Source organism: Bombus vancouverensis, chromosome 11 (assembly GCF_051014615.1).
Source record: "Bombus vancouverensis nearcticus chromosome 11, iyBomVanc1_principal, whole genome shotgun sequence".
Lineage (NCBI taxonomy): Eukaryota > Metazoa > Arthropoda > Insecta > Hymenoptera > Apidae > Bombus > Bombus vancouverensis.
The window spans coordinates 5,224,604-5,245,025 of NC_134921.1; positions in this window are offsets into that span (position 1 = coordinate 5,224,604).

The window sequence follows — 20,422 nt, forward strand, 5'->3', positions numbered from 1 at the left end:
AGTACGTTATATAACAAAACGTTATATGGTACAACGTTATAACGTATTACGTTATAAGGTATAACGTTTTAACATAATACGTTATATGGCATAACGTTATAACGTAATACGTTATATGGTATAACGTCATAACGTAGTACGTTATATGGTATAACGTTATAACGTAATACGTTATATGGTATAACGTTATAACGTAGTACGTTATATAACATAACGTTATATGGTACAACGTTATAACGTATTACGTTATAAGGTATAACGTTTTAACGTAATACGTTATATGGCATAACGTTATAACGTAATACGTTATATGGTATAACGTTATAACGCAGTACGTTATATAACATAACGTTATATGGTACAACGTTATAACGTATTACGTTATAAGGTATAACGTTTTAACGTAATACGTTATATGGCATAACGTTATAACGTAATACGTTATATGGTATAACGTCATAACGTAGTACGTTATATGGTATAACGTTATAACGTAATACGTTATATAGTATAACGTTATAACGTAATACGTTATATGGTATAACGTTATAACGTAATACGTTATATGGTATAACGTTATAACGTATTACGTTATATGGTATAACGTTATAACGTAATACGTTATATGGTATAACGTTATAACGTAATACGTTATAAGGTATAACGTTATAACGTAATACGTTATAAGGTATAACGTTATAACGTAATACGTTATATGGTATAACGTTATAACGTAATACGTTATATGGTATAACGTTATAACGTAATACGTTATATGGTATTACGTTATAACGTTATACCATATAACGTACTACGTTATAACGTTATACCATATAACGTAACGTAATACATTATATGGTATAACGTTATAACGTAATACGTTATATGGTATAACGTTATAGCGTATTACGTTATATGGTATAACGTTATAACGTAATACGTTATATGGTATAACGTTATAACGTAATACGTTACATGGTATAACGTTATAACGTAATACGTTATATCGTATAACGTTATAACGTAATACGTTATATAGTATAACGTTATAACGTAATACGTTATATAACATAACGTTATATGGTAAACGTTATAACGTAATACGTTATATGGTATAACGTTATAACGTATTACGTTATATGGTATAACGTTATAACGTAATACGTTATATAGTATAACGTCATAACGTAGTACGTTATATGGTATAACGTTATAACGTAGTACGTTATATGGTATAACGTTGTAACGTATTACGTTATAAGGTATAACGTTTTAACGTAATACGTTATGTGGCATAACGTTATAACGTAATACGTTATATAGTATAACGTCATAACGTACTACGTTATATGGTATAACGTTATAACGTAATACGTTATATGGTATAACGTTATAACGTAATCCGTTATATGGTGTAACGTTATTACGTAATACATTATATGGTATAACGTCATAACGTAATACGTTATAAGGTATAACGTTATAACGTAATACGTTATAAGGTATAACGTTATAACGTAACACGTTATATGGTATAACGTCATAACGTAGTACGTTATATGGTATAACGTTATAACGTAATACGTTATATGGTATAACGTTATAACGTAATACGTTATATGGTATAACGTTATAACGTAATACGTTATATGGTATAACGTTATAACGTAGTACGTTATATAACATAACGTTATATGGTACAACGTTATAACGTATTACGTTATATAGTATAACGTCATAACGTAGAACGTTATATGGTATAACGTTATAACGTAATACGTTATGTGGCATAACGTTATAACGTAATACGTTATATAGTATAACGTCATAACGTAGAACGTTATATGGTATAACGTTATAACGTAATACGTTATATGGTATAACGTTATAACGTAATAAGTTATATGGTATAACGTTATAACGTAATACGTTACATGGTATAACGTTTTAACGTAATACGTTATATGGTATAACGTTATAACGTAATACGTTATATGGTATAACGTTATAACGTAGTACGTTATATAACATAACGTTATATGGTACAACGTTATAACGTATTACGTTATAAGGTATAACGTTTTAACGTAATACGTTATGTGGCATAACGTTATAACGTAATACGTTATATAGTATAACGTCATAACGTAGAACGTTATATGGTATAACGTTATAACGTAATACGTTATATGGTATAACGTTATAACGTAATAAGTTATATGGTATAACGTTATAACGTAATACGTTACATGGTATAACGTTATAACGTAATACGTTATATGGTATAACGTTATAACGTAATACGTTATATAGTATAACGTTATAACGTAATACGTTATATAACATAACGTTATATGGTACAACGTTATAACGTAATACGTTATATGGTATAACGTTTTAACGTAATACGTTATGTGGCATAACGTTATAATGTAATACGTTATATGGTATAACGTCATAACGTAGTACGTTATATGGTATAACGTTATAACGTAATACGTTATATGGTATAACGTTATAACGTTATAACGTAATACGTTATATGGTATAACGTTATAACGTAGTACGTTATATAACATATCGTTATATGGTACAACGTTATAACGTATTACGTTATAAGGTATAACGTTTTAGCGTAATACGTTATGTGGCATAACGTTATAACGTAATACGTTATATAGTATAACGTCATAACGTAGTACGTTATATGGTATAACGTTATAACGTAATACGTTATATGGTATAACGTTATAACGTAATACGTTATAAGGTATAACGTTATAACGTAATACGTTATAAGGTATAACGTTATAACGTAATACGTTATATGGTATAACGTTATAACGTAATATGTTATATGGTATAACGTTATAACGTAATACGTTATATGGTATTACGTTATAACGTAGTACGTTATATGGTATAACGTTGTAACGTATTACGTTATAAGGTATAACGTTTTAACGTAATACGTTATGTGGCATAACGTTATAACGTAATACGTTATATAGTATAACGTCATAACGTAGTACGTTATATGGTATAACGTTATAACGTAGTACGTTATATAACATAACGTTATATGGTACAACGTTATAACGTATTACGTTATAAGGTATAACGTTTTAGCGTAATACGTTATGTGGCATAACGTTATAACGTAATACGTTATATAGTATAACGTCATAACGTAGTACGTTATATGGTATAACGTTATAACGTAATACGTTATATGGTATAACGTTATAACGTAATACGTTATATGGTATAACGTTATAACGTAATACGTTATATGGTATAACGTTATAACGTAGTACGTTATATGGTATAACGTTATAACGTAATACGTTATATGGTATAACGTTATAACGTAATACGTTGTATGGTATAACGTTATAACGTAATACGTTATATAGTATAACGTTATAACGTAATACGTTATATAACATAACGTTATATGGTATAACGTTGTAACGTATTACGTTATAAGGTATAACGTTTTAACGTAATACGTTATATGGTATAACGTTATAACGTAATACGTTATAAGGTATAATGTTATAACGTAATACGTTATATGGTATAACGTTATAAAGTAATACGTTATATGGTGTAACGTTATAACATAATACATTATATGGTATAACGTCATAACGTAATACGTTATAAGGTATAACGTTATAACGTAATACATTATAAGGTATAACGTTATAACGTAATACGTTATAAGGTATAACGTTATAACGTAATACGTTATATGGTATAACGTTATAACGTAATACGTTATATGGTATAACGTTATAACGTAATACGTTATATGGTATAACGTTATAACGTAATACATTATATGGTATAACGTTATAACGTAATACGTTATAAGGTATAACGTTATAACGTAATACGTTATATGGTATAACGTTATAACGTAATACGTTATATGGTATAACGTTATAACGTAATACGTTATATGGTATAACGTTATAACGTAATACGTTATATGGTGTAACGTTATAACGTAATACGTTATATAACATAACGTTATATGGCATAACGTTATAGCGTAATACGTTATACGGTATAACGTTTTAACGTAATACGTTATATGGTATAACGTTATATCGTAATACGTTATATGGTGTAACGTTATAACGTAGTACGTTATATAACATAACGTTATATGGTACAACGTTATAACGTATTACGTTATAAGGTATAACGTTTTAACGTAATACGTTATATGGCATAACGTTATAACGTAATACGTTATATGGTATAACGTCATAACGTAGTACGTTATATGGTATAACGTTATAACGTAATACGTTATATAGTATAACGTTATAACGTAATACGTTATATGGTATAACGTTATAACGTAATACGTTATATGGTATAACGTTATAACGTATTACGTTATATGGTATAACGTTATAACGTAATACGTTATATGGTATAACGTTATAACGTAATACGTTATAAGGTATAACGTTATAACGTAATACGTTATAAGGTATAACGTTATAACGTAATACGTTATATGGTATAACGTTATAACGTAATATGTTATATGGTATAACGTTATAACGTAATACGTTATATGGTATAACGTTATAACGTATTACGTTATATGGTATAACGTTATAACGTAATACGTTATGTGGCATAACGTTATAACGTAATACGTTATATAGTATAACGTCATAACGTAGTACGTTATATGGTATAACGTTATAACGTAATACGTTATATGGTATAACGTTATAACGTAATACGTTATGTGTCATAACGTTATAACGTAATACGTTATATAGTATAACGTCATAACGTAATACGTTATATGGTATAACGTTATAACGTAATACGTTATATGGTATAACGTTATAACGTAATACGTTATATGGTATAACGTTATAACGTAATACGTTATATAGTATAACGTTATAACGTAATACGTTATATAACATAACGTTATATGGTACAACGTTATAACGTAATACGTTATATGGTATAACGTTATAACGTAATACGTTATGTGTCATAACGTTATAACGTATTACGTTATATGGTATAACGTTATAACGTAATACGTTATATGGTATAACGTTATAACGTAATACGTTATAAGGTATAACGTTATAACGTAATACGTTATAAGGTATAACGTTATAACGTAATACGTTATATGGTATAACGTTATAACGTAATATGTTATATGGTATAACGTTATAACGTAATACGTTATATGGTATAACGTCATAACGTAGTACGTTATCTGGTATGACGTTATAACGTAATACGTTATATGGTATAACGTTATAACGTAATACGTTATATGGTATAACGTTATAACGTAATACGTTATATGGTATAACGTTATAACGTAATACGTTATATGGTATAACGTTATAACGTAATACGTTATATAGTATAACGTTATAACGTAATACGTTATATAACATAACGTTATATGGTACAACGTTATAACGTAATACGTTATATGGTATAACGTTATAACGTATTACGTTATATGGTATAACGTTATAACGTATTACGTTATATAGTATAACGTCATAACGTAGAACGTTATATGGTATAACGTTATAACGTAATACGTTATATAGTATAACGTTATAACGTAATACGTTATATGGTATAACGTTATAACGTAATACGTTATATGGTATAACGTTATAACGTAATACGTTATATGGTATAACGTTATAACGTAATCCGTTATATGGTGTAACGTTATTACGTAATACATTATATGGTATAACGTCATAACGTAATACGTTATAAGGTATAACGTTATAACGTAATACGTTATAAGGTATAACGTTATAACGTAATACGTTATATGGTATAACGTCATAACGTAGTACGTTATATGGTATAACGTTATAACGTAATACGTTATATGGTATAAGGTTATAACGTAATACGTTATATGGTATAACGTTATAACGTAATACGTTATATGGTATAACGTTATAACGTAGTACGTTATATAACATAACGTTATATGGTACAACGTTATAACGTATTACGTTATATAGTATAACGTCATAACGTAGAACGTTATATGGTATAACGTTATAACGTAATACGTTATGTGGCATAACGTTATAACGTAATACGTTATATAGTATAACGTCATAACGTAGAACGTTATATGGTATAACGTTATAACGTAATACGTTATATGGTATAACGTTATAACGTAATAAGTTATATGGTATAACGTTATAACGTAATACGTTACATGGTATAACGTTTTAACGTAATACGTTATATGGTATAACGTTATAACGTAATACGTTATATAGTATAACGTTATAACGTAGTACGTTATATAACATAACGTTATATGGTACAACGTTATAACGTATTACGTTATAAGGTATAACGTTTTAACGTAATACGTTATGTGTCATAACGTTATAACGTAATACGTTATATAGTATAACGTCATAACGTAGTACGTTATATGGTATAACGTTATAACGTAATAAGTTATATGGTATAACGTTATAACGTAATACGTTATATGGTATAACGTTATAACGTAATACGTTGTATGGTATAACGTTATAACGTAATACGTTATATAGTATAACGTTATAACGTAATACGTTATATAACATAACGTTATATGGTATAACGTTGTAACGTATTACGTTATAAGGTATAACGTTTTAACGTAATACGTTATATGGTATAACGTTATAACGTAATACGTTATAAGGTATAATGTTATAACGTAATACGTTATATGGTATAACGTTATAAAGTAATACGTTATATGGTGTAACGTTATAACATAATACATTATATGGTATAACGTCATAACGTAATACGTTATAAGGTATAACGTTATAACGTAATACATTATAAGGTATAACGTTATAACGTAATACGTTATAAGGTATAACGTTATAACGTAATACGTTATATGGTATAACGTTATAACGTAATACGTTATATGGTATAACGTTATAACGTAATACGTTATATGGTATAACGTTATAACGTAATACATTATATGGTATAACGTTATAACGTAATACGTTATAAGGTATAACGTTATAACGTAATACGTTATATGGTATAACGTTATAACGTAATACGTTATATGGTATAACGTTATAACGTAATACGTTATATGGTATAACGTTATAACGTAATACGTTATATGGTGTAACGTTATAACGTAATACGTTATATAACATAACGTTATATGGCATAACGTTATAGCGTAATACGTTATACGGTATAACGTTTTAACGTAATACGTTATATGGTATAACGTTATATCGTAATACGTTATATGGTGTAACGTTATAACGTAGTACGTTATATAACATAACGTTATATGGTACAACGTTATAACGTATTACGTTATAAGGTATAACGTTTTAACGTAATACGTTATATGGCATAACGTTATAACGTAATACGTTATATGGTATAACGTCATAACGTAGTACGTTATATGGTATAACGTTATAACGTAATACGTTATATAGTATAACGTTATAACGTAATACGTTATATGGTATAACGTTATAACGTAATACGTTATATGGTATAACGTTATAACGTATTACGTTATATGGTATAACGTTATAACGTATTACGTTATATGGTATAACGTTATAACGTAATACGTTATATGGTATAACGTTATAACGTAATACGTTATAAGGTATAACGTTATAACGTAATACGTTATAAGGTATAACGTTATAACGTAATACGTTATATGGTATAACGTTATAACGTAATATGTTATATGGTATAACGTTATAACGTAATACGTTATATGGTATAACGTTATAACGTATTACGTTATATGGTATAACGTTATAACGTAATACGTTATGTGGCATAACGTTATAACGTAATACGTTATATAGTATAACGTCATAACGTAGTACGTTATATGGTATAACGTTATAACGTAATACGTTATATGGTATAACGTTATAACGTAATACGTTATGTGTCATAACGTTATAACGTAATACGTTATATAGTATAACGTCATAACGTAATACATTATATGGTATAACGTTATAACGTAATACGTTATATGGTATAACGTTATAACGTATTACGTTATATGGTATAACGTTATAACGTAATACGTTATATGGTATAACGTTATAACGTAGTACGTTATATAACATAACGTTATATGGTACAACGTTATAACGTATTACGTTATAAGGTATAACGTTTTAACGTAATACGTTATGTGTCATAACGTTATAACGTAATACGTTATATAGTATAACGTCATAACGTAGTACGTTATATGGTATAACGTTATAACGTAATACGTTATATGGTATAACGTTATAACGTAATACGTTATATGGTATAACGTTATAACGTAATACGTTATATGGTATAACGTTATAACGTAATACGTTATATGGTATAACGTTATAACGTAATACGTTATATAGTATAACGTTATAACGTAATACGTTATATAACATAACGTTATATGGTACAACGTTATAACGTAATACGTTATATGGTATAACGTTATAACGTATTACGTTATATGGTATAACGTTATAACGTATTACGTTATATAGTATAACGTCATAACGTAGTACGTTATATGGTATAACGTTATAACGTAGTACGTTATATGGTATAACGTTATAACGTATTACGTTATATGGTATAACGTTATAACGTAATACGTTATATAGTATAACGTCATAACGTAGTACGTTATATGGTATAACGTTATAACGTAGTACGTTATATGGTATAACGTTGTAACGTATTACGTTATAAGGTATAACGTTTTAACGTAATACGTTATGTGGCATAACGTTATAACGTAATACGTTATATAGTATAACGTCATAACGTAGTACGTTATATGGTATAACGTTATAACGTAATACGTTATATGGTATAACGTTATAACGTAATACGTTATATGGTATAACGTTATAACGTAATACGTTATATAGTATAACGTTATAACGTAATACGTTATATAACATAACGTTATATGGTATAACGTTGTAACGTATTACGTTATAAGGTATAACGTTTTAACGTAATACGTTATATGGTATAACGTTATAAGGTAATACGTTATAAGGTATAATGTTATAACGTAATACGTTATATGGTATAACGTTATAAAGTAATACGTTATATGGTGTAACGTTATAACGTAATACATTATATGGTATAACGTCATAACGTAATACGTTATAAGGTATAACGTTATAACATAATACATTATAAGGTATAACGTTATAACGTAATACGTTATAATGTATAACGTTATAACGTAATACGTTATATGGTATAACGTTATAACGTAATACGTTATATGGTATAACGTTATAACGTAATACGTTATATGGTATAACGTTATAACGTAATACATTATATGGTATAACGTTATAACGTAATACGTTATAAGGTATAACGTTATAACGTAATACGTTATATGGTATAACGTTATAACGTAATACGTTATATGGTATAACGTTATAACGTAATACGTTATATGGTATAACGTTATAACGTAATACGTTATATGGTGTAACGTTATAACGTAATACGTTATATAACATAACGTTATATGGCATAACGTTATAGCGTAATACGTTATACGGTATAACGTTTTAACGTAATACGTTATATGGTATAACGTTATATCGTAATACGTTATATGGTATAACGTTATAACGTAGTACGTTATATAACATAACGTTATATGGTACAACGTTATAACGTATTACGTTATAAGGTATAACGTTTTAACGTAATACGTTATATGGCATAACGTTATAACGTAATACGTTATATGGTATAACGTCATAACGTAGTACGTTATATGGTATAACGTTATAACGTAATACGTTATATAGTATAACGTTATAACGTAATACGTTATATGGTATAACGTTATAACGTAATACGTTATATGGTATAACGTTATAACGTATTACGTTATATGGTATAACGTTATAACGTAATACGTTATATGGTATAACGTTATAACGTAATACGTTATAAGGTATAACGTTATAACGTAATACGTTATAAGGTATAACGTTATAACGTAATACGTTATATGGTATAACGTTATAACGTAATACGTTATATGGTATAACGTTATAACGTAATACGTTATATGGTATTACGTTATAACGTTATACCATATAACGTATTACGTTATAACGTTATAGCATATAACGTAACGTAATACATTATATGGTATAACGTTATAACGTAATACGTTATATGGTATAACGTTATAACGTATTACGTTATATGGTATAACGTTATAACGTAATACGTTATATGGTATAACGTTATAACGTAGTACGTTATATAACATAACGTTATATGGTACAACGTTATAACGTATTACGTTATAAGGTATAACGTTTTAACATAATACGTTATATGGCATAACGTTATAACGTAATACGTTATATGGTATAACGTCATAACGTAGTACGTTATATGGTATAACGTTATAACGTAATACGTTATATGGTACAACGTTATAACGTAGTACGTTATATAACATAACGTTATATGGTACAACGTTATAACGTATTACGTTATAAGGTATAACGTTTTAACGTAATACGTTATGTGGCATAACGTTATAATGTAATACGTTATATGGTATAACGTCATAACGTAGTACGTTATATGGTATAACGTTATAACGTAATACGTTATATGGTATAACGTTATAACGTTATAACGTAATACGTTATATGGTATAACGTTATAACGTAGTACGTTATATAACATAACGTTATATGGTACAAAGTTATAACGTATTACGTTATAAGGTATAACGTTTTAACGTAATACGTTATGTGGCATAACGTTATAACGTAATACGTTATATAGTATAACGTCATAACGTAGTACGTTATATGGTATAACGTTATAACGTAATACGTTATATGGTATAACGTTATAACGTAATACGTTATATGGTATAACGTTATAACGTAATACGTTATATGGTATAACGTTATAACGTAATACGTTATATGGTATAACGTTATAACGTAATACGTTATATAGTATAACGTTATAACGTAATACGTTATATAACATAACGTTATATGGTACAAAGTTATAACGTAATACGTTATATGGTATAACGTTATAACGTATTACGTTATATGGTATAACGTTATAACGTATTACGTTATATAGTATAACGTCATAACGTAGTACGTTATATGGTATAACGTTATAACGTAGTACGTTATATGGTATAACGTTATAACGTATTACGTTATATGGTATAACGTTATAACGTAATACGTTATATGGTATAACGTTATAACGTAATACGTTATAAGGTATAACGTTATAACGTAATACGTTATATGGTATAACGTTATAACGTAATACGTTATATGGTATAACGTTATAACGTAATACGTTATAAGGTATAACGTTATAACGTAATACGTTATAAGGTATAACGTTATAACGTAATACGTTATATGGTATAACGTTATAACGTAATACGTTATATGGTATAACGTTATAACGTAATACGTTATATGGTATAACGTTATAACGTAATACATTATATGGTATAACGTTATAACGTAATACGTTATATGGTATAACGTTATAACGTATTACGTTATATGGTATAACGTTATAACGTATTACGTTATATGGTATAACGTTATAACGTAGTACGTTATATAACATAACGTTATATGGTACAACGTTATAACGTATTACGTTATAAGGTATAACGTTTTAACATAATACGTTATGTGGCATAACGTTATAATGTAATACGTTATATGGTATAACGTTATAACGTAATACGTTATATAGTATAACGTTATAACGTAATACGTTATATGGTATAACGTTATAACGTAATACGTTATATGGTATAACGTTATAACGTATTACGTTATATGGTATAACGTTATAACGTAATACGTTATATGGTATAACGTTATAACGTAATACGTTATATGGTATAACGTTATAACGTAATACGTTATATGGTGTAACGTTATAACGTAATACGTTATATAACATAACGTTATATGGCATAACGTTATAGCGTAATACGTTATACGGTATAACGTTTTAACGTAATACGTTATATGGTATAACGTTATATCGTAATACGTTATATGGTATAACGTTATAACGTAGTACGTTATATAACATAACGTTATATGGTACAACGTTATAACGTATTACGTTATAAGGTATAACGTTTTAACATAATACGTTATATGGCATAACGTTATAACGTAATACGTTATATGGTATAACGTCATAACGTAGTACGTTATATGGTATAACGTTATAACGTAATACGTTATATGGTACAACGTTATAACGTAGTACGTTATATAACATAACGTTATATGGTACAACGTTATAACGTATTACGTTATAAGGTATAACGTTTTAACGTAATACGTTATGTGGCATAACGTTATAATGTAATACGTTATATGGTATAACGTCATAACGTAGTACGTTATATGGTATAACGTTATAACGTAATACGTTATATGGTATAACGTTATAACGTTATAACGTAATACGTTATATGGTACAACGTTATAACGTATTACGTTATAAGGTATAACGTTTTAACGTAATACGTTATATGGCATAACGTTATAACGTAATACGTTATATGGTATAACGTCATAACGTAGTACGTTATATGGTATAACGTTATAACGTAATACGTTATATAGTATAACGTTATAACGTAATACGTTATATGGTATAACGTTATAACGTAATACGTTATATGGTATAACGTTATAACGTATTACGTTATATGGTATAACGTTATAACGTATTACGTTATATGGTATAACGTTATAACGTAATACGTTATATGGTATAACGTTATAACGTAATACGTTATAAGGTATAACGTTATAACGTAATACGTTATAAGGTATAACGTTATAACGTAATACGTTATATGGTATAACGTTATAACGTAATATGTTATATGGTATAACGTTATAACGTAATACGTTATATGGTATAACGTTATAACGTATTACGTTATATGGTATAACGTTATAACGTAATACGTTATGTGGCATAACGTTATAACGTAATACGTTATATAGTATAACGTCATAACGTAGTACGTTATATGGTATAACGTTATAACGTAATACGTTATATGGTATAACGTTATAACGTAATACGTTATGTGTCATAACGTTATAACGTAATACGTTATATAGTATAACGTCATAACGTAATACATTATATGGTATAACGTTATAACGTAATACGTTATATGGTATAACGTTATAACGTATTACGTTATATGGTATAACGTTATAACGTAATACGTTATATGGTATAACGTTATAACGTAGTACGTTATATAACATAACGTTATATGGTACAACGTTATAACGTATTACGTTATAAGGTATAACGTTTTAACGTAATACGTTATGTGTCATAACGTTATAACGTAATACGTTATATAGTATAACGTCATAACGTAGTACGTTATATGGTATAACGTTATAACGTAATACGTTATATGGTATAACGTTATAACGTAATACGTTATATGGTATAACGTTATAACGTAATACGTTATATGGTATAACGTTATAACGTAATACGTTATATGGTATAACGTTATAACGTAATACGTTATATAGTATAACGTTATAACGTAATACGTTATATAACATAACGTTATATGGTACAACGTTATAACGTAATACGTTATATGGTATAACGTTATAACGTATTACGTTATATGGTATAACGTTATAACGTAATACGTTATATGGTATAACGTCATAACGTAGTACGTTATATGGTATAACGTTATAACGTAATACGTTATATAGTATAACGTTATAACGTAATACGTTATATGGTATAACGTTATAACGTAATACGTTATATGGTATAACGTTATAACGTATTACGTTATATGGTATAACGTTATAACGTATTACGTTATATGGTATAACGTTATAACGTAATACGTTATATGGTATAACGTTATAACGTAATACGTTATAAGGTATAACGTTATAACGTAATACGTTATAAGGTATAACGTTATAACGTAATACGTTATATGGTATAACGTTATAACGTAATATGTTATATGGTATAACGTTATAACGTAATACGTTATATGGTATAACGTTATAACGTATTACGTTATATGGTATAACGTTATAACGTAATACGTTATGTGGCATAACGTTATAACGTAATACGTTATATAGTATAACGTCATAACGTAGTACGTTATATGGTATAACGTTATAACGTAATACGTTATATGGTATAACGTTATAACGTAATACGTTATGTGTCATAACGTTATAACGTAATACGTTATATAGTATAACGTCATAACGTAATACATTATATGGTATAACGTTATAACGTAATACGTTATATGGTATAACGTTATAACGTATTACGTTATATGGTATAACGTTATAACGTAATACGTTATATGGTATAACGTTATAACGTAGTACGTTATATAACATAACGTTATATGGTACAACGTTATAACGTATTACGTTATAAGGTATAACGTTTTAACGTAATACGTTATGTGTCATAACGTTATAACGTAATACGTTATATAGTATAACGTCATAACGTAGTACGTTATATGGTATAACGTTATAACGTAATACGTTATATGGTATAACGTTATAACGTAATACGTTATATGGTATAACGTTATAACGTAATACGTTATATGGTATAACGTTATAACGTAATACGTTATATGGTATAACGTTATAACGTAATACGTTATATAGTATAACGTTATAACGTAATACGTTATATAACATAACGTTATATGGTACAACGTTATAACGTAATACGTTATATGGTATAACGTTATAACGTATTACGTTATATGGTATAACGTTATAACGTATTACGTTATATAGTATAACGTCATAACGTAGAACGTTATATGGTATAACGTTATAACGTAATACGTTATATAGTATAACGTTATAACGTAATACGTTATATGGTATAACGTTATAACGTAATACGTTATATGGTATAACGTTATAACGTAATACGTTATATGGTATAACGTTATAACGTAATCCGTTATATGGTGTAACGTTATTACGTAATACATTATATGGTATAACGTCATAACGTAATACGTTATAAGGTATAACGTTATAACGTAATACGTTATATGGTATAACGTCATAACGTAGTACGTTATATGGTATAACGTTATAACGTAATACGTTATATGGTATAACGTTATAACGTAATACGTTATATGGTATAACGTTATAACGTAATACGTTATATGGTATAACGTTATAACGTAGTACGTTATATAACATAACGTTATATGGTACAACGTTATAACGTATTACGTTATATAGTATAACGTCATAACGTAGAACGTTATATGGTATAACGTTATAACGTAATACGTTATGTGGCATAACGTTATAACGTAATACGTTATATAGTATAACGTCATAACGTAGAACGTTATATGGTATAACGTTATAACGTAATACGTTATATGGTATAACGTTATAACGTAATAAGTTATATGGTATAACGTTATAACGTAATACGTTACATGGTATAACGTTTTAACGTAATACGTTATATGGTATAACGTTATAACGTAATACGTTATATGGTATAACGTTATAACGTAGTACGTTATATAACATAACGTTATATGGTACAACGTTATAACGTATTACGTTATAAGGTATAACGTTTTAACGTAATACGTTATGTGTCATAACGTTATAACGTAATACGTTATATAGTATAACGTCATAACGTAGTACGTTATATGGTATAACGTTATAACGTAATAAGTTATATGGTATAACGTTATAACGTAATACGTTATATGGTATAACGTTATAACGTAATACGTTGTATGGTATAACGTTATAACGTAATACGTTATATAGTATAACGTTATAACGTAATACGTTATATAACATAACGTTATATGGTATAACGTTGTAACGTATTACGTTATAAGGTATAACGTTTTAACGTAATACGTTATATGGTATAACGTTATAACGTAATACGTTATAAGGTATAATGTTATAACGTAATACGTTATATGGTATAACGTTATAAAGTAATACGTTATATGGTGTAACGTTATAACATAATACATTATATGGTATAACGTCATAACGTAATACGTTATAAGGTATAACGTTATAACGTAATACATTATAAGGTATAACGTTATAACGTAATACGTTATAAGGTATAACGTTATAACGTAATACGTTATATGGTATAACGTTATAACGTAATACGTTATATGGTATAACGTTATAACGTAATACGTTATATGGTATAACGTTATAACGTAATACATTATATGGTATAACGTTATAACGTAATACGTTATAAGGTATAACGTTATAACGTAATACGTTATATGGTATAACGTTATAACGTAATACGTTATATGGTATAACGTTATAACGTAATACGTTATATGGTATAACGTTATAACGTAATACGTTATATGGTGTAACGTTATAACGTAATACGTTATATAACATAACGTTATATGGCATAACGTTATAGCGTAATACGTTATACGGTATAACGTTTTAACGTAATACGTTATATGGTATAACGTTATATCGTAATACGTTATATGGTGTAACGTTATAACGTAGTACGTTATATAACATAACGTTATATGGTACAACGTTATAACGTATTACGTTATAAGGTATAACGTTTTAACGTAATACGTTATATGGCATAACGTTATAACGTAATACGTTATATGGTATAACGTCATAACGTAGTACGTTATATGGTATAACGTTATAACGTAATACGTTATATAGTATAACGTTATAACGTAATACGTTATATGGTATAACGTTATAACGTAATACGTTATATGGTATAACGTTATAACGTATTACGTTATATGGTATAACGTTATAACGTATTACGTTATATGGTATAACGTTATAACGTAATACGTTATATGGTATAACGTTATAACGTAATACGTTATAAGGTATAACGTTATAACGTAATACGTTATAAGGTATAACGTTATAACGTAATACGTTATATGGTATAACGTTATAACGTAATATGTTATATGGTATAACGTTATAACGTAATACGTTATATGGTATAACGTTATAACGTATTACGTTATATGGTATAACGTTATAACGTAATACGTTATGTGGCATAACGTTATAACGTAATACGTTATATAGTATAACGTCATAACGTAGTACGTTATATGGTATAACGTTATAACGTAATACGTTATATGGTATAACGTTATAACGTAATACGTTATGTGTCATAACGTTATAACGTAATACGTTATATAGTATAACGTCATAACGTAATACATTATATGGTATAACGTTATAACGTAATACGTTATATGGTATAACGTTATAACGTATTACGTTATATGGTATAACGTTATAACGTAATACGTTATATGGTATAACGTTATAACGTAGTACGTTATATAACATAACGTTATATGGTACAACGTTATAACGTATTACGTTATAAGGTATAACGTTTTAACGTAATACGTTATGTGTCATAACGTTATAACGTAATACGTTATATAGTATAACGTCATAACGTAGTACGTTATATGGTATAACGTTATAACGTAATACGTTATATGGTATAACGTTATAACGTAATACGTTATATGGTATAACGTTATAACGTAATACGTTATATGGTATAACGTTATAACGTAATACGTTATATGGTATAACGTTATAACGTAATACGTTATATAGTATAACGTTATAACGTAATACGTTATATAACATAACGTTATATGGTACAACGTTATAACGTAATACGTTATATGGTATAACGTTATAACGTATTACGTTATATGGTATAACGTTATAACGTATTACGTTATATAGTATAACGTCATAACGTAGTACGTTATATGGTATAACGTTATAACGTAGTACGTTATATGGTATAACGTTATAACGTATTACGTTATATGGTATAACGTTATAACGTAATACGTTATATAGTATAACGTCATAACGTAGTACGTTATATGGTATAACGTTATAACGTAGTACGTTATATGGTATAACGTTGTAACGTATTACGTTATAAGGTATAACGTTTTAACGTAATACGTTATGTGGCATAACGTTATAACGTAATACGTTATATAGTATAACGTCATAACGTAGTACGTTATATGGTATAACGTTATAACGTAATACGTTATATGGTATAACGTTATAACGTAATACGTTATATGGTATAACGTTATAACGTAATACGTTATATAGTATAACGTTATAACGTAATACGTTATATAACATAACGTTATATGGTATAACGTTGTAACGTATTACGTTATAAGGTATAACGTTTTAACGTAATACGTTATATGGTATAACGTTATAAGGTAATACGTTATAAGGTATAATGTTATAACGTAATACGTTATATGGTATAACGTTATAAAGTAATACGTTATATGGTGTAACGTTATAACGTAATACATTATATGGTATAACGTCATAACGTAATACGTTATAAGGTATAACGTTATAACATAATACATTATAAGGTATAACGTTATAACGTAATACGTTATAATGTATAACGTTATAACGTAATACGTTATATGGTATAACGTTATAACGTAATACGTTATATGGTATAACGTTATAACGTAATACGTTATATGGTATAACGTTATAACGTAATACATTATATGGTATAACGTTATAACGTAATACGTTATAAGGTATAACGTTATAACGTAATACGTTATATGGTATAACGTTATAACGTAATACGTTATATGGTATAACGTTATAACGTAATACGTTATATGGTATAACGTTATAACGTAATACGTTATATGGTGTAACGTTATAACGTAATACGTTATATAACATAACGTTATATGGCATAACGTTATAGCGTAATACGTTATACGGTATAACGTTTTAACGTAATACGTTATATGGTATAACGTTATATCGTAATACGTTATATGGTATAACGTTATAACGTAGTACGTTATATAACATAACGTTATATGGTACAACGTTATAACGTATTACGTTATAAGGTATAACGTTTTAACGTAATACGTTATATGGCATAACGTTATAACGTAATACGTTATATGGTATAACGTCATAACGTAGTACGTTATATGGCATAACGTTATAACGTAATACGTTATATGGTATAACGTCATAACGTAGTACGTTATATGGTATAACGTCATAACGTAATACGTTATATGGTATAACGTTATAAAGTAATACGTTATATGGTGTAACGTTATAACGTAATACATTATATGGTATAACGTCATAACGTAATACGTTATAAGGTATAACGTTATAACATAATACATTATAAGGTATAACGTTATAACGTAATACGTTATAATGTATAACGTTATAACGTAATACGTTATATGGTATAACGTTATAACGTAATACGTTATATGGTATAACGTTATAACGTAATACGTTATATGGTATAACGTTATAACGTAATACATTATATGGTATAACGTTATAACGTAATACGTTATAAGGTATAACGTTATAACGTAATACGTTATATGGTATAACGTTATAACGTAATACGTTATATGGTATAACGTTATAACGTAATACGTTATATGGTATAACGTTATAACGTAATACGTTATATGGTGTAACGTTATAACGTAATACGTTATATAACATAACGTTATATGGCATAACGTTATAGCGTAATACGTTATACGGTATAACGTTTTAACGTAATACGTTATATGGTATAACGTTATATCGTAATACGTTATATGGTATAACGTTATAACGTAGTACGTTATATAACATAACGTTATATGGTACAACGTTATAACGTATTACGTTATAAGGTATAACGTTTTAACGTAATACGTTATATGGCATAACGTTATAACGTAATACGTTATATGGTATAACGTCATAACGTAGTACGTTATATGGTATAACGTTATAACGTAATACGTTATATAGTATAACGTTATAACGTAATACGTTATATGGTATAACGTTATAACGTAATACGTTATATGGTATAACGTTATAACGTATTACGTTATATGGTATAACGTTATAACGTAATACGTTATATGGTATAACGTTATAACGTAATACGTTATAAGGTATAACGTTATAACGTAATACGTTATAAGGTATAACGTTATAACGTAATACGTTATATGGTATAACGTTATAACGTAATACGTTATATGGTATAACGTTATAACGTAATACGTTATATGGTATTACGTTATAACGTTATACCATATAACGTATTA